The sequence below is a fragment of the Atractosteus spatula genome, chromosome 10 (genome assembly GCF_055471065.1).
Source record: "Atractosteus spatula isolate fAtrSpa1 chromosome 10, fAtrSpa1.hap1, whole genome shotgun sequence".
Lineage (NCBI taxonomy): Eukaryota > Metazoa > Chordata > Actinopteri > Semionotiformes > Lepisosteidae > Atractosteus > Atractosteus spatula.
In genome coordinates, this window is record NC_142715.1 from 28,265,501 (window position 1) to 28,291,542 (window position 26,042).

Here is a 26,042-nt window from a genome sequence, read left to right on the forward strand (position 1 = left end):
CTGCATTTAACTGTGTAAACCTGGCTCTCTCTGAACACGAGCAAAGAGTTCTCACTCAACAGAAGATTGCGATGTGAGTACTGTAATATAAAGCACCTGGAGATGCCAGGGTTTGAACCCGGGACCTCATACATGCGAAGCATGTGCTCTACCACTGAGCTACATCCCCGATATAAATGGTTATGGAACAGACTTAGAGATGTGCAGATGCTCACTGATTACAATCCACCACTCACGAAGAATGCCTGCAGTTTCCCACTTTCGCGTTTCCTCTACTACAGAGTAAATTCATGGGAATGAAGAAATAAAGAAGGAAAAATAATCGCATTGAAGCTTCAAGAGACTGGGCACAAATTAATCTATTATTTTTGTATCCAATCACACGTGCGACGGTGGTTAATTTCCAGACGGGGGAGTGCTTTTTTTCTACCTACTGTAACTTACTCGACTGTCTTTCAATTCTGTTTTATTTGAAAGCTTTTTGCATCTTTTAAGTGCTCTTGATTAAACTATGCATAGAAAAACAGCACTACTGATGATTTTCATGGACCGATGCACACTTGTTCTGTACAACTCGAGTGATAAAGCCCTGTCTGTAAATATTGTAGAAGAACATAAAAGGGTGAAACAACGCCCCAACCACAGGAATGGTAACAAGAAGGATCGTGTTCTTATTTGATAAGTCCTTTTGAGATGTCTTGTCAATGCACACAGGAGTTAGAGCTGAATAATTTACTTTTAGTGGTGTTTTTAAACAAAGATGGAACATGTTATTTCTATACCAGGAAGAAAGGAGCAGACTTTAACTTTAAGAGGCAAAAACGACACCTTATCAAAGCTAATATCAATTAAAATGACATCACAAAAAAAGAGTGGAGCCTTGAGTGAATAAAATTAGTTTTCATTGGACGTCTGTGTCTCCATAACTTTGTAGGTGAGAGAGAGGATTGTGAAACAACGAGAGTAAAGGGACACTGCACGTCTGCAGAACATCACGTCCGAGTTTAAGGACAGCAACATCAGAGATTGGAAGCTAGGGAGTTTCAGGTCTGTGTTTTTATTATAGGTTCAAGAAAGTCTGAATACCTTTACAAGAAGTATTTCAGAATCACAGTCAAATCCAGTACGAATGCCGCATAGATCTGCATTGTACAATTAGTATACTGTTTGTCCGTTGAATCAAACACGCCATTTCTAAAACAGGAGAGATCGTTAGGGAATGCGTCTTCCTGTAAAAATAAAATGACTTCAAGGGCACTATAAGCAGAGGTGTGAAAGCCTGCTCTACAGAAGAACTATAGCCAGAGATGCCAAAGAGGTCGAGATTTCACCACGTGAGAGAAAACGTTGCGTTTTTGTATCCCCTGCAAATATCGGCAAGGTCAGTGATATTCTCAACAATCTGTGCCATTGCAATACGTGCAATTCGTGCCATACTTTTTCGAAATGTATTCTGACATGCCAGGATCAGAGGGTCATATTAAAAAAAACTGGTGCCTTAAAATTTCTTGTACTTCAGGATTTTGATAGTCTGTTACATTGTCTTTCACACGTCGGTGTCAGAACTGTGAGACATTTTCATAATCGGGGGGAGGGCCGTAGCAATAAGCAGAAAGTGCAATCACCTTTTCCCAGTGTAAGTCCGTGTTGTGGTGAGTTTTTAAAATTGGTTTGCGATTTTCTGAAATATATTCCATACAAAAATATAATTTGGATAGTCGCTATTTATTTGGATTTTCCCTTCCAGTGAAGATGTCTACAGTATTCCAGCCGGATTAGTACTGATCGAAGAGAGACATCTACAGGCGAAAGGCGACATAACATCACAGCAGCACCATTTAAGGTGGAACGAAAAACACGCATAAGAAGCTGGCGAATAAGAAACCAACTTCAGCCTCGTAGCAGACCCTGGGAGGCACGCTCAAAATAATCATCTTTCCCAGTACTTAAGAGTCATATTTAGATCGCTTTACTGCAATTTTATTTGATTGATGGGAGATGTGAAGCCATCGACCCTGTACTGCGCTTTCACACTGAAATTGAAGCCATTTCTCATGCTTTCTCTCAGTGTCAGGGCTGCAATTGCGTGTAAAGGAGGCGACTTGAAAATGAAACGTGTAATCACCTTACAGAGGGTCTTCACGACGGGGTGCGTCAGCTAGTTCTCCATTATTGTCAGTTTACTGGACTTCTGAAGAAACCTATCTACAACGAAAATACAAACTGCACAGTTTAAGGCACATGAAGAGAAATCTGTTTGCTGATTGACTCAAAAAATGTCGATACAAATAATCTGCCAGGCTGATTTACTTGTCCGTCCCCCTTTGCTGTTAGCACAATTCTTTCAGTTTCTTTTCTTGTATTTTCCTTGCTTTTTTAGTGTTCCCCATGTATAGATGGATCCACAACCGAAACCGTTTTCACCCTGTGTTTCTGCAGCGTCAGTCTGTATGAGGAGCACACCTTGCACAGCTCCAGTGGCGCAATCGGTCAGCGCGGTACTTATACAGCAGTGCACAGCGGAGTTTGAGCCTCACCTAGAGCAGTGTCTTTAGCTACTGAAAGCAACTGTCAAGTTTAGATACTATCAGGTATCTGATGGAGATAAATTAACATCAAACGAAGAAGTAAAGGTTTACTTCGAGTCACAATTAAATAAGACTCCACAGCTGAAACATTGTTTCCTTCTCTTTTCAGCATGGAATAAACCTTGACTTTTTCCTTTGAAGCCCATGCATGCTGACGCAGCTCCCTACTTAAATTACCATCAGCTGTGTACCTCCAGCTGACCTGTACACAAATATGAGAGAGGTCTACTGAGACGAGAGGAGCACTGAAGACTTGAAAAAGCTCTCGCATTAGACTCTGTGTTTTTGTTGTTCCCCAGATTTGTTTTTAATGTTCTTTTTCTTTTGAAGTTGTTGCGTTTGGTTTTTTTTTCGTAGTTGTTAGACTACTACAGGGATTTACCTAGGTTCCTGGAAGACTTCTTGTTTTGTGTTTGTTGTGTTTTCGGGTTACAACAATTTTTTTTCTATTGATAGGACCCCACGCATTACTATGGGAGTAGTTAACTTTAGTTCTTACATTGTACAGTACCTGAAATTACCACATAAACTACTACTCTGTGTCCCTTTTTTTAAAAGGCACAAGTGAAGTTTGTTTTTTCTTGGTGCTGATTGGTAGCTACAATGGGTCAATTGCAATAAACTTATATACAATAAACTCCGCTGAAATTTGTCAGCAGCTCTGTACTAAACCTGTTCTCAATTGCAACAAACCTAAAATAACAGCTCCAGCCCATTAGATGTTACTGCATTAGGAGTCTAGCTTAAACCACCTCTTCATAGATTTTAAGCAACTCGGTAGCGGACTAAGCAGAACAATTGATCACATTAGAACTGTCTTGAATGTAATGGAAATAATGTACTCATTAAGTAACAAGCTTATGCACCACTTGCTTGAAAATTATTATTATATTTAAATAAAATTGCTTTCCAGACACCACAAGTATTGACAATGAATGTTATCAATACTCGTTTTTATTAATAAAAGTGTTATTTACTAATAGTTAAGTTCCATGTATATCTTTATTAGTAGCTGTATTACAAGTAATGCATATATAGTCTTTATTATAGTTAGTTTTCAGTTATCCTGGAGAGGGAAGAGAATGGAAATTAAGGAAATCAAAATGTAAAGGGCTTAAGTCTTCAATGTGTTCTGTCATAGCTGTGTGTTGTCACATCTGTCATATCTGGGTGTTAATTTAGTATATTTGTTGTATTATTTATTGTGATTTAACACTACACTTGTGTTTCTCAGGAGAAAGCAGTAATATTTTTTTTTTATTTGAGGGTACAGAAATTGTATTGTACGGCCAAATGTAAGGTTACGTTAAGAAACCCTTATTGTTACCTTTTGCAATGTTATTTATTTAAGACGGTTCTTCAGAATAGTGTCCCTTACGTATCTGTGACTGTGGTCCAACAATAACGGTGCTGAAATAGCCGGAATGTGCGGGAAGAAGATGGAGATGGAACAGGAGGCTTATTCAGTCGATAGAAAGGTTGTGTAGGACTGAACACACTGCGGTTATGGTACTGGGTTTAAGAGCATTACGATCCTACAGTCTCCTGATCCGTAATCAGATGCATTATCCAATGCGCCACTGGCCCTTGTACCGCATTCCTCAAGTGCACCACTGTGAGCTTGCGCCGCTACAAAAATACATCGCCCCAGTCCAAATTTTCTCAATTAGGTGCACTTTTTCTATGTGTATTTAGTTAAACAGTCTTTCATTTTGTCTGTTTTAAAAATTGCATCTCTTTAAAACAGACAAACGAGTTTATGTGTCGCGCTGAAATTCACACATGAGGGAATTCAAACGAAAGAAATCACAGAAAAGATATCGCGCTTAAAAAGAAATCCAGAGTGGATTTCTGGTGATAGAAAACAGAGCTTCATACGATGCATGAGATGCTTTACCTCTGAACTAAACTCGGCTCTTTAATCGTGTTAGGAAGAGTGAATAGCCAACAGTGTACATTTTAAAAATCAAAGCAAGACAATGAGACACGAAGAGAATTCGAAACATGAGCCTCTCCTTCATTGTTTAATGAGCTTTTAATGAACGCCTAAGTGAAAGACAAATTCACTATTTTCACTTTGTGATTAAAAAACACTTTTATCACATATTAAGCACTCCTGATGGTGTCGAATAGTTCTCTTTTCTACCCTCATCATTTGAGGATCCCCAGCTAAAATATCTTTTTAAACTACAACAAAATTGCAATATTTTGAATACTATTTAAGTTTACATAGTCACATTCCCGGTGATATTGACTTAGGTGCTCAACTATTAACTTCTTGTAGTTTGACTTGTGCCAAAAGTTTGAAATCTCTGCAACTATCAGGATGCTTAAGGAAATCCAAAGAAACCCCATCACATTTAGGGGAGACGGTGTTGAGGTCAGATTAATTTGAAATGCGTCTCTGGGGACTTTTGATTTACCAACGTTATGTTTAACTGAAGGATACGATGACTGATTGTGCCATAGAAACTAAGGCACGTCACCTTTTTTCTACATTCACAGTTTTTTGGCTAAAGACAAAAAAATCGTTTTCGTTTCCTTGCCAGCTGGCAGTAATTCCTCTGCACCGACAAGAAAGATGAGTATTTTATCTTTCGCAATTTGTATGGATTTTTTTAAAAACAAGTTGTTCCAAAAATTAAATAAACACTTCCTTTAAATTTAATGTAGAAGTTTGTTGCTGTCCATAATGATAAACTGTGTGGCAAGACAGAAAGAAAGGCACCACTGGGATTCAAACCCATGATCTCCTGTTTACTAGGCAGGTGCTTTAACCAACTAAGCCACAGCATTATCTCATCCTAGTGTTAATCCCGCATCAGCAGGGTCAGCTTGTTGGCACGCCCGTCTCCATTTGGTGGTTTGAGCTGACGCTGCCATGACGTTCCCATTAAATGCGACCGAGAATACTCCAACCGGCGCGCCGCTTCGCCTGCTGTCGGAGAACAAAGCCACGACACTGGCATCAGATATCCCTTTTACAGCCACTTGGACACATCTCAATTGCTCTGAGACACCTGCATTCAGTGTGCGCTGAGCCTGCTCGCTGAGCAAGTGACGAGAAATGGCTTATGTCCAAGGAGCTCAATATGCTTTTTATGTTCAACGGGGTGTCCACTACAGCCGGCACTGAAGCGCAGCACAGGCTCTGTGGTTTGTGAAATTGTAGGTGGAAGAGGAAAATTACCCTTGTGTATGGGGAAAGAAGCCAACTCATGTCCAGAAGGAGCTAAAGTGCGTATGGAGGTGGCCTAGTGGTTAAAGCAATAACTTCTTAATACATGATACTCTGCACAAGTAGGTTCGAACCCCATCCTTCTCAAGGAAGGGCTTTGACATGTTTAGACCTTTTTAAACTTGGTGTGCTTTCGTTTCGTTTCTTCGCTCCTGTACTACAGCAGTAATATTTCTATAGGTGTATGATCATGGTAGGCTGACAGCAGGAACAGGTGGCCCACAAGCAGTGACAATATCAGAGGTGTCTGCAGTGTGTTGGTTTGTGAGCAACGATAAAATAACTTGACATGGAAGTAGGTGTGCCTGCATTAATACAGCTCCATTGAGAGGAAAAGGTAACACAAGAACCAACTTCAATTCAACAGCACGTTTCTGCAGCTGAAAACGGAACCTACTCCACGTGATGATTGAGCTCACAACCTTGGTATGACTCCACTACAAAAGCACCACAACCTGACCAATTGCGCTACTGGAGCAGCACAGCACCGTAGCACATTTTCCTCAGTGCACTCAAACAGTGCTTCTTCCCTAGCCTACCAGCTTCAAGACTTTTTTAAATCGATCAAAGATTCATTGGAAAAGGTTTGTAGATGGGTCAGGTGGGAATCACACCCGGATTCACTGCTTGCAAGGCAGCTATGTTCATCATTATACCCAGGACTGGCGCCAGGGGAATGATCTGTAGGCGGGGGGGTCTGAAATCCTGAGGGGGGCAGTGATATTTTGGTTTAAACGGAGCCGTTGCAACCATCCAAGTGAATTCTCGCAAGCATGCCACTGATTAGTATTTCATGTTAGAAGATAACGACAAGCAATCTGGTATTTAGTGATGAAGAACAGTTCCACGTTCATCAGAACTCACGTGATTATTTTTGCCTGGAGCATCAACCATATGTGTTCATTTTTGCAACAACATCAACGGTAACGAGGATCTGAATCATTAAGAAATCATTGTAAAACCAACAGAAAGTACAAACGTCTATAACTACAGTCCTAGTTATATAACGATTGTAAGTATAAGGATAAACTACTGCAAGCCATTGGTCCACCTGAGCAAATAAGGTCATAATAATGTTGACACCCCAAAACATAGACACTATGTAATTTGCTGTTCCTGGATGGATAGCCCCCTGCACATCAAACAGTCTGATGTAGTAACTGTGAATTTCGGGGTTAGTATAGTTATCTGACCACTGACAAAGTACAACTATTTTTTACGGTGCAAAATACAGTAAGTGAAAGTGTTCAAAAACTTTTTATCCAAACCTTTTATCCAAAACTGAGGGGGGTGGGACTGTTCAGTTGAGGGGGCGATTTTGTCATGCCAGTAACATTTTCACAAAACGTCCTAGAGTTACAAAAACACTTACTTTGTGTATAAAGTGCATTGTGTACACACTGTAAGTTCACAACGCGAGAAATATTGCTCAATATGGGATCCTGTCCAGGAATATCAGGGCTGTAGGGGGTCAGATCTACTGATGTAGTAAACACATTAGTGGAGATGGTGTGTCTGCTCTCTGTGTGAGAGCCGGACAGGAAGAATAATCTGTTGCCTGGGAAGAAGAGACCCTCGTTGGAAGAGCGGCATTCCTCACAGGAGAGAATGAAAAAAAAACTTTTTAGGGATGCTGATTTCTCTCCTTGGGGGAATTAAAAGCACTTCTAGGGAGTGGTGCAATGGTAGCACATCTGCCACCACATCAGAAGGTTGTGTGTTCAAATCATGTCAAGATTGGCTGATGTGTTTTTAGGTTCAGCTGGTGCTGAACCCAGGCATTACACTATGCAGTCCAGTTTTATCTGTATACCACATAGATAATCTAAATGAAATAACAGAGCAGTACAGAACACGCATTCAAGAGATTACACAGCAAGTCATTTTGAACACGACAAGAGAAAAGGCACACTGCACATCCGTGAAACATTACGTCCGACTTTAAAGACAGTTACATCACAGAATGGAAGTTTCAGGCCCCTTTTTTATTACAGGTTCAAGCTAACCTGAAAGTTACAGAGTTTTAGGTCACTTTTGTATTAAATAAAATAAATATTATTTGCCCTTTTTTAAATTGTGGATGAAATCCACTCCCATGTACCAAGACCTTACAGTATATTCATGTTAATTATAATGACCAACGCTATTGGACATTAGCTGGTGCTTTTTGTAACGATTTGCTATTTCATGCAGGAAAAAAAGGAAGCCTGACCCAACGTTTGCTTTCAGGTGCGGTTCATTCACATAATGGACATCTATTTCTGAGGAGCCTGATTTAAAATCACACAAATCCGGTAGAAGTCAAACCTACAATCTCATGATGCAAAATCAGATGCGTTATCCATTAAACCACTGGCCAATCATGTAACCAAATTGCACCATGGTGAGTTCAGCACTGCAACTAGTAATACACCACCCCATCTAAAATTTCTAAGTGAGAAACGTGTTTTCTACATTTGTATCAGTTTTAAAATATCATATCTTTAAAACAGATAAAGGGTTTGTGTGTCACTCTGAAATTCTGATTGATTTTGAATTCAAAGAAAAAATGTTTTCTTCAACAACGCAGTGAAATTATGACATCTTCACTCTACTTCTCTCTTGTAGTAAAGCAGACCTTGCAGTGTGAGCATTTGCTACAGTAAATTAGGTCATGTATCATGTTAAATCACTTCTTCAAAACAAAACATTTCCTGGTGCATGTTTTCTCCATGAAAAAAATACATTTTTCCCTTACATGCTTTCTCGTTTTTTTTCCATCAGAGTACAGAAAGAAGAAAAAAGGGAAAAGCAGTGTTGCAAAAGAACTCCATCACCCTTGGGAGATGTCAAGCTCATCGGATATGAAAAGTGCCCAATAAAAGCAATTTCTCTTCATTTATCTTAGCTTCAGGGCTGCTATTATGTGTGAGGAGGCAACTTGCTCAGCCAGCAGACTCAGCACTTACTGAATACAGGTATGTTTTGAGTGTCATGCTGATCGTCTTATAAATGCAAAAGAAACTTTTGAAGCTGATAAAGTAATTTGCATGTGTCTACAACATCCCTGGAAGAGAGATTTTATCAGTTGCACATAATCGGTATTTTTTACTTTTTGTTCAGCACTGGAAATATATTTTTTTTAAGTTTTCTTAAGAAGATCTCATGAAGTATTGACAGGACCTACCTTTAGCGCTCAATAGCGATATTAATGGAGTAGAAATGTAAGATAAATTGATGATCTGAGCTAAAATAGTCCTTACGCGCCTCATGTAACAGTGTTCGTATTCATAGCAAGTAATATTCTTTTTCAACCCCAAACGTTGCTATTGCATTAAGCTTTGTGCGACCATTAGAGGTTTCGGTAGCTTCTGGAGAGCGCACTTTTCCAAACTGAAACCTATAAGAACATTATTCAAGGTACACCATGTCCCAGAATTGTTCATCGGGACTAGGATTAATATCAATGGAAAATACTTCAAAATAAAAGATTAAACTGAAATATTAAAAGAGTAGGAAAGCATTTAAAATAGAAAAAATCAGTTCAGATGATATTTAATTTTTGAGAAATGGGCACATACTGTACATCAGCTCAGTGAGCAGTGCGAGGTGCTCTCCTGGAGATGATGTTAAATTAGTTAAAATCATGTGATAGTTGAAAAAGCTTAATACTTAGTGAAACAGCCAGCCCAAATGGTTGCGTTTGTGATTATGCCACTTCTCTACTATAGCAGCCTCGATAAAAGACCCTCTGAAAGCAGTAAAGCACTGCACAACTGAATTGATTGCTATTTGGAGAAATCCACAAACTCATGTTTTTCATGTGCTTTAAAAGACACCCATACTCACCGACAAAATAATGACACTGCAGCTGATTTTTTCCGAAGCACAGTTGACCTTTCTGAGCCAAATGATGAAGCTCACCCAGTGAATACTATAGCAGAAGGTGGAGGAAAGTGCAACTTTGTAACTACTGCAACCACAGGAACAACTACAAGAAGCAGAATCAATTTCCCATCGAATGGTGGTGTTGTCTGAGGTACGCGATGTGAACATGTGGAGAGAATCCCACAATCTCTTCAAAACTTGGACAAAGTATTTCTGATGGAGCGCTGTGCGCAAAGATTGAATAAGCTTTGCTCCTGCCGATGATTCTGCGTGAAAAAGCACAGCATTCAAGTTTCACAGACAAATGCACCATGCCTACAAAACCAATTTTAAAAACAATTGCGGCACACTACGATTCACACTGACTCAAAAGTGATCACGGCAGATGTTGTTCCCTGCATAATGCTGAAGGGACCAAAGAGCATTGCTGTTGGGAACACAAAATGAGGCTTTTTTATACCTTGATGTTAAGCTGACAAAGACTATCTTGAAACACCTAGTTCAGTCTCTCGACAGACTGTCAAGCAAAGCTTTTACCCATTGAACTCGCAATAGAAGGAAGGTCTTAACCCACCAACACTTAGCAGTGGCAAGATTCAAACCTAACCCAGCGAAGAAAATGGAGCACAAACCCAGCACTTAGACCACCCAGCCACACTCCCAACACCTTACTCTTTTGGAGAACGTCGGGTGTCAACAGACAACACTGTTGAAATCGCTGAACTGCATAGCGGACACTTTGTCGCCTTCTTCTGACCTGTATTTAATGCGATTCTCTGAAAACTTGGCACGTTATATCTGTGCTACCTTTATGGAGGGCACACTCTAAGAATCATAGATTCGATCACAAGCATTAAAAATGAGCATGAGAAAATTACATCACGCTATAAGGCTGAATGGCACAAATTCTCCTGTTACTTCTGCAGCAAATGTGTGTTTTTGCTTCTTAAGACTGAGATAGTTGGAGATATTTGGCAGCAGTGGGGTTCCAACTCACACCCCCAAAGAGACTGGAGCTTTAATCCAACTCTAAACTAAAAACTGGGTGACTTGTAAGGGCTGGTAGGAGAGGAAAGGAATAAATGCTTCTTTTTTGGATAAAGTCTTTATCTACTAAAAGAAGGAAAGAAATATTTGATTATTATTTTTTCACCAGTTGTTTTGATCAAATTATTGTAACGCAGTGCCATATTAAGGTATAATATGTACATGAACGTCATGTCTCAGTCGATGATGGAAGCTGAGTATCGCTGGAGGACAGTTCATCATGAGTGGGTAAGCCTGCATAATGAGGGAGAAGAGATCGGCCTTTCTGACGCAGTGTCCAGTGACACCAACCTTCTGTCCTACTGTTCTCTGCTAATGAAGAGGGTGAATGTTTATTTAGGTGAATGTAAGGTTTCATTCTTGTAAAATATTTCCGAGCACTTTTTTTGTTGCTGAAAATTAATCTTGTGCATTTGAATGAATTCCGATATTGTCACCTAATTCTATACATTGTTTCATCAGACTAGAACATTTAGAGGAGCTCAATTGCATTTATGAATTGCATAGTGATAGTATTACTTTCCGTTTAAATACTTCAGTCAAAAATGTAGAGAAGGTGCTCCTGTTTTCACCATTATAAGAACTGTGATGCACCAGTAATATTTATTCTCACAAAAGTATTGTAATTGTATTGTTCTGTAACAATCTTGAGTGACACAAACCTTCTGTTTTACTGCACTACACTTCTCCAGAGGCCAGTTCAGCACACAAGGATCCTCAGTCAAACAAACACTGCAATCGCTTGATAAACGCCATTTCTCATCCTTTCTCTTAGTGTCGGTGCTACTATTGTATGCAAAGGAGGCGACTTGACAATGAAATCTTAAAGAGAGTCTTCATGAAGGTGTGCGTCGGCAAGCTGAACAATTGACTGGGCCTGTGAAGAAACCAATCTCATTCAACAACCATACAAATTGCACAGCTTAAGACACATGAAGCGAAATCCGTGAGCTGATTGACACAAAACAATGTCACTTCACATTATCTGCAAAGTTGTTTTGCTTGTCTGACCACCTCTTCCTATTATACAGTGAGCATATATATTTCAGTTTCTTTCCCCCATGTGGAGATGTATCCACTGCCAAAACTGCTGTCTGATTATTTAAATTATCTGTAAAACTGTTACATGACTTCATCTAATTGTAAATTTATAAGACGGTCTATGAGACATTTGTTAGAGTAGCTGAATCCCAGGGCTCGTATGGAATCACACACAGACGGGTCTTCTGTGTGATCTGAGTCCCACTGCTCAGAGCTACAGACTGGTCAAATGGTCACTATTGTAAACACGACCATCGGACCATCGGCTACAAATAATCAATATACTGATCATAGTGTCACTACTGGTGTTTATTACATAAATACTATATATAAATAATAAGATAATTCCACACTCATATATGTTATAAAACATTTATAAACATTTTGGGAGGCTGACATACAGTAAAGAAAGTAATACTGAAGGGCTGGAAGTCCTGGAAAGGGTTAATAGAACCTTCTTGCTTTCGACCTGGAACAGAGCCCACAACTGCCAGATCAGTGACCCCTGAGCCCTGTTCACAGAGAGGAGAACCAGGAGCTCTTTTATGTCTCTAAGAGGGCTGGGAGGAAGGATAAAAGGGGGAAATGTGACATGAGTCCAGGCTGTTCTGTCTGATATTGTTCATGTAGCAGCACTGATTGTCTGAATATCTTCTGGTTCTGGATTGTGAGGATAGAGAGCAGTTGAGATCCTGTCTGAGCTGTGAATCTGACTGAGAAGAGAATAATGATTTTTTATTCTGCCTGAGGATTTTCCTGAGAATTTTTCCTGAGATTTTTTCTTCTTTTCCAAGTGGTGTTACATCTCCTTCAGATACTCTGCACAGACTGCCAGAGTGAGAGAAGAGGAGAGAGAGATGGACAGATAAGAGCACACACAGCAAGAGACACATACGTCTTGATTTACTTTGAAGCAAGTGTTCATTTCTTTTCTGGAACAAGTTGTTTCTGAACTTCAAGAAATTCATACAACTTCTGAAAGATAAAATACAAACCTTGATTATCAGGACAGAAGAAATGCTGAAAAAAAATGCCAGTGATTTTTTCTCCTTTTAACGAAAAGTGGAGAAAAACAACAGCAGTGCATCTTCGTCGGTTTGATTTAGCTTAATACAAGTATTCAGTTCCTTTTCTGTAGATTACAGCCTGCGAAAGATGAAATGAAGTTCTTGGTTACTCTTGGTCAGTGCAGAAGAAATACTGCCAGCTGCCAGGAAAATGACAGTATTTTATTTAACTACAAACACGTGAGTTGTGGTTCCAGCTGGATTCGAACACACAACGTGTGACGCGGGTTTTTGGAATCTAACCCACAGTGCCACCAGAAAGGACAAGCAACAGTAACGTGTCCTTGTGCAGCTGTTAAACAAAGGGCTGGTGGGTCAAACGCACTCAGGGATGCGCTTCATTAAAGATGATGGTCAACCTGATGGTGTGCTTATCAATCATGCATAAAATGTATATAACAGAGAATGGTTTTGATCCATCGACCTCTGGGTTACTCTGCGGTTCGACACAACTGCTCCATCTTTGTTTTCTAAAAGTGCGCCCGAGATGAAAAGTTTCAACGGTAAACGCAGACGTCACTTTGAGCACTTGGTCTTTTATAGGACGAATCATCACACGCTGCACTACATGGGCGTGTCTTCAAGATCGTTGATCGTTGAGAACCAAAGCTTCTGCTTTCCGAGGCAACTGATTCTTTCGTCGTTAATTCCCAAATCTTCAATGAGAATCAGTGAAACGAAAACCAAGCACATGTACACACTCGCGTCCTAGCGTGAAAAAAATGATGGAAGCATTTGAGAAATAACAAGAGTAGTCTGAACAGCTCTGGCCTATTGAACTGCTCTACAAAGTGATCGCTACCTCCACACCCAGTTTATAACACTGAAAATGATTCAGGAAGCACAGCAAAGTTCTAAAAGCAGCTGTTTTCTCAAAAGTAAAATCTTCATCTTTTAAATATTGTCATCCATATATTTTCGTTTTTCTCTTTTTCACATTACACGCTTTCGAGAAATAGACTGTCTTGTAATGAAGGCTGCATTAGAAAATGTGTAAATTAAAATCGGGTTTATGACTTTTGCGTTATTCAGCTTTCTTAGCGCTTGGGTCTCGATTCAGATATTGCAATGAAAGCAACAGGGGAGTAAGTTTTCCTTTTCTAAATCAAAGGTGATCTGCTCACAAGGAAGTATAAAAAATTCAGCGTTTACTTTTTGAAGACCGCAAATTGTCGAAACACTGCTGCTTCATAAGCTAATAAGTAACGTTTCTGAGCACGCATTGTATTACTCATGCTGTTATTAATAAAAAAAAGCTTAAATTCACATAATGGAATTTGGACGGCTCAAAGTAGTCTATTCCTTGTACAACTTTACTTGCCCGCTGAGTAGAGTTTAAAGCAACGGCAGCAGAAGTAGCAGTAATAACAACAGCATGGTTAGAGTGACACAATACACTCTATGAAAGAATTGCGGCTTCAGATCGTTCTGTTCTGTTGAAGCTGCCTACAGGCTCCGAATTGCTGACATTGGCTGTGATCTTCTTTTTGCAAGTTTCATGAAATTCTTCACATATTTGAAATATTTAATTCGGGTTCGCCTAATACACGGTTCAACCCATACCTGCAGCAGAATGCTGTGGCACATTAAGTCGTTTTGTTTATCGGTTGTAAGGATTTAGGAGCGTACTACAAATCGAGAAAGCAAAAAGAAAATTAAACAGGAGTCACTTTTTGGATTGCTAATCCATTGTGCTCTGCTCGTCTAGGTTCAAATCCCATCCTTGTCATGGTTAAGGCCTAAGACGTGTGTGTTTTTTCTAAACGGTGTTTGCATTTGTTTCCTCTTCTACTCTTGTACTGGAGCAGTAATATTTCTAGCGGTGGACGAACATGGTATCACAGGCTGACAGCAGGAACACGTGGCCACAAGCTGCAGTACATTGGTTTGGGGACAGCAATAACTTTCCTGTGGAGACAGGTGCGCCGGTATTAATACAGCTCTTTCGAGTGAGAAGAGTAACAAGAACTGACTTAAACTTACCAGTTATGTTTAATAGCTAAAAACACAAAACCAACCTCTTCAGTGGTTGAATCTAAATTACAGAAGCCAATGCTGCCATCAAGGAAAAAAAAATCTTGAGTTATGTAGTTTTGAGACTAAATATCTGACTTTCAGTTTGAAGCGGTACAATGGATTCCAGGTCACATTCGTTCTTAATTCATATATATGAGTGTGATAATGGTTAAAACCATTGTGTGTTTACATGAGGTACAAACGGTAACCTTTTCATTCCGAGAAGAAAGTCAGTCTGTATGCATTTCTCAGCGTGCACATTGTCAGGAACACTAAACTCACAGTGCCAGCAAACCTTTCGATAGTCTGTAGGTACTGCCATTGCAAATGTAACAGGTTGTTCATACATACACATGATATCGTTGCTATCTCGCAATTAGGAGATAATTTTGTATTTCTTAATTAGGAGAATTCTGGATTTTTTTCCTTGGTGGCAACAATGCACTTCCGCAATAAATCATAGACTCTGCTTTCAAAATAGCTGCACCAGGCACTTGGACACAGATAAACATAGGGATTTAAAATTCAGGAATATGAATGGTCAATTGCTTACAGTTTTTACGTTTCGTATTTAGCGATTTGTATATCAATCTTTTAACAATTCATTAAAATGCTAACAATATATCAATATATAAAATAAAAACAACAGCACCGTTAAATGCTGGGGAGACGGATAGTTTTTTTTTTACAATCAGATGCCAATCTCTAATGCTGTGTGTGAGAGCTTACGTAACTTTCCTTTTCTCACATTTTCTAACGACTATTCCTAAGGTGCACCCTGTCAACTCCTAATACTTTTTAAAATTCTGCCTGCATGTTTGATTATTGTCGTTTTATTTAGAAAAAGTTCAATATTGATCATAACTAAAGAAAATTATGATTAAGAATAAAAATGATTGTATAAGAAGCAGGAGGAATCTCTTCTCTCCTATGGAGCATGAGCTGAATCAGGAGTGAGACATTTCGTATGCTTGTGCATATGTCAACGCATGACCTACATCGTAAAACTAAAACTAAATTAAAAACTAACATTAAGTTGTCAGAGACATTTATTTATATACAAACAAGAGACAGACAAAGTAATAATTCTACATTTACTTGTCCTGCACTGATCAGACTAATTGAAATGTATGGAAGCCCGTTTCCCCGCTATGGTATCTCAGAATTCCGACAGCTGGCAAGGCCTGGGTTCGAACCAATGCAGTGAGACATGAACTAGGGTGGGAGCAGCGAAGGCACAAGCCCTAGAACCCGAATCCGTTACAATAACAAAAGGACAGACAATGAAATATGGGCTATTTCGAAGTCACAAATGTGAGATATAAAGTCAGAATTCTGAGTTTTTAAGTCGCAATTCTGAGATACCATAGCGCGTTTTTTTTACTCCCTGGCGGAAACGGGCTTCCATAGGTTCTCAGTGCTGCGAAGCAAAACCAATCTCCGAAAAATCAGACAATTATTATCAGATCATGTCAAAAGCTGATCAGTATTTTTTTACTGGGAAGCAAAGAAATGCTTGTATTACACATTTTAATGTGACATGCAATTACACGTGAAAAATAGTAAAATTATTTTCATTGCGGTACATGTTGATAGAACACCCCCCTCGATAAATGAAAGTGTGGACGGACGTGTCGCATGTTCCGTACTCTGTCTGGCAGCGAGTTTAACACACTGTCCTCGGAAATTAGAAACTAATTGAACAATAAATTCATCTGAGCCAAATCTACACGTGTGGGTGATTTAATTCTGTCTAAATTCCGTGGAACTCCTCCGCTGAGGTCAGATACACACGGGAAAGTGTTCAGGCGGCTTCACGGAGTCCCGCCTCAGACTGGAAGCAGGTTCTAATTAGACACTGAGAACAATCCGGGTCTCTGTGTGTAATTGATTGTGTTGATTGAGCGGTAATGTGACCAGGTGTGTGGTAGCAGGTCCTGCCAGTATAAAAACCTAGTCACCGCGCTCACACTTTATGCTCTCTTGCTTCAACACAGTTTGGTGGTTTACTTGTCTTACTCCTGTAGCAGTTTAGCGGGACGTCAATTTGGCGATGCGCTCGTTTCTCTTTGTGCTGTGCCTGTGTGCAGGGGCTGGGCTCCCCGCACTGATCTCCGCTGGCCGGCTGGCTGGGACTCTCGGGAATTAGTGGTCCAGGCCGACTTCCCGGCTCTCGAAGACGCAGCCCAGTCCTTAGTTAGTCATGGAAGAAAACAGAGAAGAGGTCGGAGTGGCCTCTGTAGTTCATCAACGATCCAGTCAGGCAGTACTCCTCTGTTAAGCGCCGTTTGTTCACATCGATTGGCTTTTTTTTTGCCTTCATTCGTGCAAGTAGTAAAAGCAGACGCCCCTATTCTACCGTGACCCGGATTCAAACCGTGGTTGTTGCGGCCACATGCAAAGTACTGACCACTATACGATCACGGCGAGTTACAGAGACACACACAGCTCCGACCTTTTCCGCCCCTGAATAGGATTGGTGAATTGAATAGCATTCAATTCACATTGAATATCACTGGCGAAGCTCAGCGCTGTGCCACTGGGCATGGTTTCGCCATGCGATACTCTACTGGTTATCACGTTCGCCACACACGCGAAAGGTCCCCGGTTCGAAACAGATCGGCTTCTTTTGTCGCCACGCACACTGTTTGGGGATTCGCCTTGCGCTGTCATCGAACAGACCCACTCACCTCTTAGTGTGGCGGGATCTGCACAGTGCATGTCGCAGCGCTCCCTGCTTTCACTTCAATGTGCTTCCTGATGTCGAGTCGTGTGTCGTGCGGAGGCTCTGAAAGCGAGAGCAATGAAAAGGTGTATGGCGCTGTGAAAGGAAACACAGAGAAGTGAAAGCCAGTCCTTTCTCTAAGGAGGTAGAAGAAGAGCAACTCCCCGTCAGGGAATCGAACCCCGGTCTCCCGCGTAACAGGGGGGATACTCACCACTATACTAACGAGGAAGACATCACTTTTTTCGACCACCGGCATCGTGTCCCGACCCACCGTGCTGGAAGCCGACGTGTGCTGTGATTCCTTTACAGAGCAGAGATGACAACCGAGGAGCCGAGAGATCATTTCAGCATTTGGCAGCAATACAGCATTTCGAAAACACAAACGACCAACTCGGAATGACTTGCCTTTAACGCTTTTCAAAGCTATCTTTGTGCAAGACGACTGCGCCGCCTACCAGATACAAATGGATTGTGGCATGAAAATGCAAGCGATGTTTATTTTTTGACCGGATAGGTGCGAATGGAGAACATCCTCGTTTGTCAGTCTCTGTGGCACAATCGGCGAATGCGTTCTGTTATTAACTGTAAGGATGGTGGTTCACACCCACCCAGGGATTCTTTCCTTAATGTTGTCAATGTAAACACTGTCTCCGCTAAAGCCGAAACCTTAACTCTCTTTATATTTGCAGAAAATGCGAGTCTTTTGCTTGTGCCCAACAACAACACTTGAGAACGGGGAAGTCCAATAGTGATCAACACCGCAACTCCCCAGAAAACCATATTCACCCATGGAAAAGTATCTTTGAATGGCTGGCGGGAGATATCATTCATACTCCTGTTGTGTCCTCTGCTAAAATCGTTTAGAAATACAACGCGGAATTGTTTGAGGACTTGACAAGCATTGTTACGTCAGCACTGTGAAGTTGGATGTTGATATTTTTATATATTTACCTTAATTTTAACATAAATATAAACATAAATGCTGTACAATCTATGCTGTACAATCAAGCACAGTTATATTTTGAGTATCATGCTGGTTGTTGTATGGATCCAAAAGAACATTTTAAAGCTGATACATTTTCGATTGGAATTTGCATCTAGCTGCAATCGGTATCTTTTACTTTATGTATGGTAGTGGAAATATATTTTTTAAATGTTTTCTAAAGAAGATCTCATGAAGTATTGCTAGGACCTGCCTTTAGCGCTCAGTAGCGATAACACTGTTGATACAGACGGAGAAGAACTGTAAGATGAATTGATGATCTAAGCTAAAATAGCCCTAACACCCCTCCTGTAACAGTGTTTGTATTCATAGCAAGTAATATGCTTTTTCAAACCCGAACGTTGCTTTTGCATTAAGTGTTATGTAACCATTAGCGGTTTCGGTAGCTTCTGAAGAGCGCACTTTTCCAAACTGAAGCCTATAAGAACATTATTCAAGACGCACCATGGCCCAGAATCGTTCATCGGGACTAGGATTAACATCAATTGAAAGTACTCCAAAATAAAAGATTTGACAGAAAAATTAAAAGTGTAGGCAAGTATTAAAACAACACCATAACTTCTTGACTTTCAATCTCTTTCTTGGTTCAGGCCATGTAAAATGTCATAATCAGTGGAGTCATGCCGAGGTTGTGAGTTTAAGCCTCACCTGGAGCAGCCTGTTTTTCTGTCTTCACAGGTAAACTGTGGTTTGTGTTATTTGCTAAATAGAGAGAGGATTCTGTGCTAATTGTTCTCCTCTTGGGAGAGGTCAAGATGAGAATTTCACAGGCTGGTGGTAAATATCCTGTCCAGGAATATCGGGGCTGTAGGGGGTCAAATCTATAGATGTAGTGAAGACATAAGTGGAGATGGTGTGTCTGCTATCTGTGTGAGAGCTGGGCAGGAAGAATAATCTGTGTTCTTGGAAGAAGAGACCCTCGTTGGAAGAGCGGCGCTCCTCACAGGAGAGAATGAAATAGAAATCTTTTTCAGGGACGCTGATTGTTCTCTTTGGGGGAATTAAAAAGACTTGCGGCGAGTGACCTCGTGGCGCAACGGTAGCGCGTCTGAGTCCACATCAGAAGGTTGTGTGTTCAAATCACGTCGAGGTCAGCTGATGTGTTTGCAGGTGCTGCTGGTGCCGAACCCAGAAATTACACCACGCAGTCGGGTTTTATCTGTACACCACATAGGTAATCTCAACGAAAAAACAGAATACCTAGTCAGGAGCTTATGCAGTGAATCATCTCGAACACGACAAGAGAAAAGGCACACTGCACATCCGCGAAACATCACGTCCGGCTTTAGAGACAGTGACATCAGAGAATGGAAGTTTCAGACCTCCTTTTTGTTACAGGTCCAAGCAAACTTGAAAGTTAGGGAGTGTTTGGTCACTTTTGTATGAAAAAGTTTCTGAAGCCTGTAATTATAATTTGCCCTTTTTTAATTGTGGTAGAAATCCACTCCCATGTACCAAGACCTACGGTATATTCATGTTTGTTTAAATGACTAACGCTATTGGACATTAGCTGGTGTTTTTTGTAAAGATTTGCTATTTCATGCAGGAAAGAAAGGAAACTAGACCCAACGTTTGCTTTCAGGTGCGGTCTATTTACATAACGGACATCTATTTCTGAGGAGCCTGATTTAAATCACACAACCCCGGTAGAAGTCGAATCGACAATCTTATAAACCAAAATCAGACGCGTTATCCATTAAACAACTTACCCCGTCACGTAACTGAATTGCACTGTGGTGAGTTCAGCGCCGCTACTAGTACACCACCCCATCTACAATTTCTAAGTAAGAAACGTGTTTTCTACATTTTTATCAGTTTTAAAAAATCATCACTTTTAAACAGACAAAGCGTTTATGTGTCGCTCTGAATTTCTAATTGATTTAGAATTCCAAGAAAATAGCGTTTAGTTCCACAACGGCGTTAAATTATCACGTCTTTCATTCTACTTCTCTCTTGCAGTAAAGCAGATCTTGCTTGGTGAGCATTTGCTCCGGTAAATTAGGTCACTTTTCATGTTAACTCACTTCTTCTAAACACAACATTTCCTGGTGCATGTTTTCTCCATGAAAAAAATACATTTTCCCTTACATGATTTCTCGTTTTGTTTCATCAAAGAGTACAGAAAGAAGAAAGAAAGGAAAAGTGTCGTAAATGAACTCTGTCGCCCTTGGGAGATGTCAAGCGCATTGGACATGAAAAGTGCCCGATAAAAGCCATTTCTGTACGTTTCTCTTAGTGTCGGGGCTCCTATTGAATGTAAAGGAGGCAACGTGCTCAGCCAGCCGACTCAGCGCTTACTTAACGCAGGTGTCTCAGAGCGGTGTGTCCAAGCGGCAGTAAAAGAGGAGAATTCTGCCGGCGCCGTGGCTTAGTTGGTTAAAGTACCCGTCTAGTTAACGGAAATCCTGGCTCCAAATCCCAGCAGCCCATCGCCTGTGTTGCACTGGACACCCTGTAAATCATCAAAAGCACATCGAGCTCCTTGGTAATGAAATTGCCGGATAAAAGCCATTTCACATCCTTTCTCAACTTGCTCAGCGAGCAGGCTCACCGCACACCGAACGAAGATGTGACAGAGCGGTGTGTCCAAGTGGCTTTAAAAGGGCACCGCTTCGCCGGCGCCGTGGCTTAGTTGGTTAAAGCGCCTGTCTAGTAAACAGGAGATCCTGGGTTCAAATCCCAGCGGTGCCTGTCTTCGCGCACTATTTATTGTTATAGACAACATGCTTCTGCATTATGTTTAAAGGAAGTGTTCATTTCGTTTTTGGCACAAATTGTTTTTCAAGAAATCCACACATTGCGAAAGATAAAATGCTCATCTTTCTTATCAGTGCAAAAGAATTACTGCCAGCTGGCAAGAAAATGACAACTTTTTTTTTTACTTTAGCCAAACATCTGTGAATGTAGAAAAAATACGACATGTGTCAATTTCTATGGCACACTCAATCAGGGTGTCTTTCAGTTAATCACAACGTTGGTAGATCAAACGCACCCAGAGACACACTTCGAATTAATCCGATCTAAACATTACCTTCTCTAAATGTGATTGAGTTTCTTTCCACGTCCTTAGCCATCTTGATGTTTGCAGAGATTTTCAACTTTTGACACGAGTCAAACTACAAGTAAATAGTTGAGTTCCTAAGTCAATATCACCGGGAATGTGAATATAAATGTAAAAATCAATATTTCTGCTGTCTCCTGAGAAACACAAGTATAGAGTCAAAACACAATAAATAATGCTAAAAAACTATTCAGTTAACACCCAGATGTGACAAAACACATTTAAGACTTACATCCCCTTTAAATATATATTTCCTTAATATCAGTTCTCTTCCCTCCCCAGGATACCTGCAAATTTACTATCGCATATTAAAGGCTGTGTGTAAGTCTTACATGTGTTCTGTCAAATCTGGGTGTTAAATTAATAAATGTGTTGTGTTATTTAATATGATTTGACTCCACGCTTGTGTTTCTCGGGAAACAGCAGAAATATTGGTGATTTGCGGCTACAGAAAATAATGTGAAGTTTACAGGCAAAAGTAAGGTTACGTCAAAGAAACAAAAACTTATTGTCACCCTTTTCAACGTGATTTTTTTAAGACATTTGTTCGGAATAATATATCTTCTCGTGTCTGTGGCTGTTATCCTACAATAACGGTGGTGAAATAGCAGGAATGTGCGGAAAGAATCGGAGATAGAACAGAAGACTCATCTAGTCGATAGTAAGGTTGTGTAGGACCGCACACACTACGATGTCAGTGTTGAGTAGTGTGGTTTAAAAGCTTCTTCACGAACCACGAAGGAGTAGAAACCTAAAGTCTCCTGATCCGTAATCAGACACGTTATCCATTGTGCTATTGGCGTTTGTATTGTATTCCTATACAGCACCACAATGAGTTCAGAGCCGCTACTAGTAATACATCGCCCCGGTCAAAATTTTCTCAATTAGATTCATGTGTTTTGTACGTGTGTCTAATTACTACGTCTTTCATTATGTCTTGTTTAAAATAATGTATCTTAAAAACAGACAAAGGGTTTATGAGTCTCCCTGAAATTCACACACGAAGAATAAAAAATATCGCGTTTAAAAAGAATACAGAGATGCCGGCGATAGAAAACGGAGCGTCTTAAGTGCGCGCTATCACTGAACTAAACTCCCGATCTGTAAGTTTGTCGGCGGCTTTTTAATTGTGTTAGGAAGAGCAAGCAGTCCACAGTGTACATTTTAAAGGTCTAAGCAAAACAATCAGACGTGAGGATTATTCAGAACAGGAGCCTGTACTTCTTTGTATACTGAGCTTTCGGGTGAACGTCAAAGTGAAAGACAAAATCGCAATTTTCACTTTTTGATTAAGGAACAAGAAAACACCATCCTTCGAGCTAGATTCAAAGCAGGGACATCAGAAATGTCCACTGTTTTTGTCTACAGTCTTAAGATCTAGCAACTGAGCTATCCAGAGGTCAGAAAATAAACGTTTTGTCACACGTGTAGCCCAATGTAGTGTAGTGTTCCTCTTTATTTAAATCCCAGTTCGACATCAAAATACTCACTCCCATAGTCTCGTTTAGTAGAAGAAATGGACCAGGCTTCTACTCTATAAACGTCCGGAGTTCTTATAAAACATTTGAAGGGATATCAGTGCAGGCGGAAATTGACTCTTTTTCTAGTGGGATCAGGATCACATAAAACCTTTCTTTTGGATTGAGAAGAGGATCATGGTGACACTCAAAACATACTAACCTTTGCTTCTTTCGAGGACGAATGCAGTATTGAGCTGCAAGCATCGGTTCAAATCAGAACTCTCTGCTACTGCAGTTGCTTGTTTGAGAGTTTCTTCAAACCTTTCAACTGAACGTTGATATCAAATGATATTGACGGTAATATCATACGGATTTTGGTTTTCTTTTGATGGAAAATTGTATTAAATTGTATTCTTTCTAAAAATACAGTAGTTTGTACTTAATAAAAATGTACAATTCACCACTGGTATAAACAAATGTGTGCCTTGTTTGCCTTTGTAAGCATTTGTTTAAAAAATAAGTTCACAATACGATAAAAACACAGAAAGCACAAACTTAATAATACAGCGATACAAAATCAATATCAAATCATAAAGCCAATTAAGTACCTATCCTTTGAAAACAGTGACATTTGTATCTACTTTTGAATTACAAAGCAGACAGAGTAGTCCCTTAATTCATAGATCAGATCTTGGCCAAAACAAGACAATCAGACGGGAGCTGAATTCGGAACAGGAGCCTCTGCTTCGTCGTTTATTGAGCTTTTGATCAATGACTGAATGAACTCTTTGATTAAAATACACAAAAAGCACCTTCCTTCAAACCAGAGTCGAACCAACAACCTAAGGATTCCCAAGTGTTTCCATTACAGTTCCCCACTCTATCAACTGCTTTCTGGCATATACGGCCCAATGTAGTGAAATGTTCCAGATGAGTAAAATCCCAGATCGACATTGTTTCCAACTCGTTTCCTTAGTCTTTTTTACCTTGAATTTAAGCCACAAACCAGGATTCTACTGTATAAACTTCTGGGGATATTAAAACATGTTTGATGGGGCATCAATCATTCCAGGCTGAAATTGACACCTTTTTTTTCTTGGGGGAAATGAGGAACAAAACTAAATGTCATTCTGTGTTTCTTAGAAGCATTATCACAGCTAATGCATGTAATGCCTTTAGTATGTGAAGGTGAGAGTTCAGTTATGCCAGGGAGTAAAGAGAACTGAAATTTAGAAAATTCGTATTTAAATAGATTGCAAATCTTCAAAGTGTTCTGTCGCTGCAAAATTATTACAGGGGTCTACCAGCTGTGATACGTGCTTGTTTTGGGACTATTTCCAATAAGTATCGCATTAGTAATTGTGTCCTTACTGGTATCTTTTAAACTGTGAGGGACATTCGGTTATATAGTCATAATCGGATTTAAACGTGTCCTGCATTTTAATTTACTGAACAGATAAATTGAAACGTTCTAATTCAGAGCCCCTGCAGCTCGTGCTAATTAGAACCACAACAATGCTCCCGTGTCCTGAGCACCACACTGAGCACACGTTCAGCTGGGCTCCGACTTTGTTCAGCACGACTTCTTGTTGCAGTTGAGCTCAGAGCTAGAGATGATCTCCATATTCTACCGCACTAAGTAGTTCGAAAGTTAGTACACAGTACACACTTTTAAGTGGAGTCAGGTTTTTAAAAAATTAAACCAGCGCCCTGTCACAGAAAAGTACCCCGGTCTCCCGCGCAACAAGCGTAGGTACTCAGCACTGTACTGACGAGGAGCGCTTATTCGCAGCTGAGCGTCAGCTCTGTTTACTGTCAGCAGACATTTCCTCATTTCCAATGACGTTTTCGCCTGCTCTCAGCTTTTTAAAGATGGTCATAAACGCTCATGAAGTAATTCATGTCAGTTTGAAGTCTGTTTCTGTTGTCTCGGCTCTTGACGAAGAAAAGCCGTACCTAAGAGACTCCCTCTCTGAAGAAGTTTGTCGTCACCCTGCAAGGGAGAAGAGCCATCAATCACTGAGACAATTAACATTAAACACGTGAAATGCGAGATGTTTTCCCACTTAAGGCTTCTATCGTTTCTACTCTAACGAGAAAAGCTTTTCATCAGAAGTGGGATTTGAACAAACGTCTTCAGGAGAAACTGCTAACTGAACGCAACGCCTTAGACAACGAGCCTTCCTGCCTTTATTTATTTGATAAGAAAAAAGTGAAATCAAGTAATGAGGGAAACGTATTTTTTTCATGGAGGAAACTAGTACGAGCAAATGTAAAGTTTAGAGCAGCGCTCAATAAAAACGATCAGAAACCGAAAGCGCTTCTTTTGCGGAACATTATATTCCAATACCGGTGGTTCTGCAGAAGAAATAAACCGAACTCCAAACACTGTTGCCATTACGGCTACTCTGGCTGCAGCTGCTTTAAGATCTACTCAGCGGGTACAGGTTGTAGAAGGTCAGACTGGTTGGCGCTGTCTAAATAACAGTGTGCGAATTTAAACCTATTTAAATAAGATTATTTCCAATATAATACATGCTCCAAAAGCGTTAATACTGCACTGGCTGCTATTTGAAATGCCTTCATAAATGACGCGTAAAAGAGATTGATGCAGCTGGCTTTTATGCTTCACAATACATTGCAATCAGGAAAAGATACTGTATTGTAATCAGGAAAATAAATCAATTATTAATATGCAATACAACGTCTGTTCTTAAAATTGATAGCTGTTTTACACTGATGTTGCTCTTTATGAGATAATCCAGATTGTGAAGACGACTGCACTCTCGCAGATCAAAATATTACACGAAGGCTGTAAAGCACACTCTAAATGTATCCGAATATTTGATTTCCGCGATCCGTTTAGGCTACAACAGGCAACTTGGCGCTTCTCCAGCAAACCATTTCTCAGTTTTGTGAATTACTT

The 26,042-nt window shown here is 40.2% G+C and overlaps 3 non-coding genes across 3 annotated transcripts; 2 read left to right on the forward strand and 1 right to left on the reverse strand.

Annotated features, from left to right (window-relative positions):
- Nucleotides 1-97: 97 nt before the first annotated feature.
- trnaa-cgc (transfer RNA alanine (anticodon CGC)) lies at nucleotides 98-169 on the reverse strand. The gene has a single exon. It is a non-coding gene; the product is annotated as a tRNA-Ala (tRNA).
- Nucleotides 170-19,617: 19,448 nt separating this feature from the next.
- Nucleotides 19,618-19,689, forward strand: trnaw-cca (transfer RNA tryptophan (anticodon CCA)). Its single transcript has one exon. It is a non-coding gene; the product is annotated as a tRNA-Trp (tRNA).
- Nucleotides 19,690-21,212: 1,523 nt separating this feature from the next.
- Nucleotides 21,213-21,286, forward strand: trnat-agu (transfer RNA threonine (anticodon AGU)). The gene has a single exon. It is a non-coding gene; the product is annotated as a tRNA-Thr (tRNA).
- Nucleotides 21,287-26,042: the final 4,756 nt, after the last annotated feature.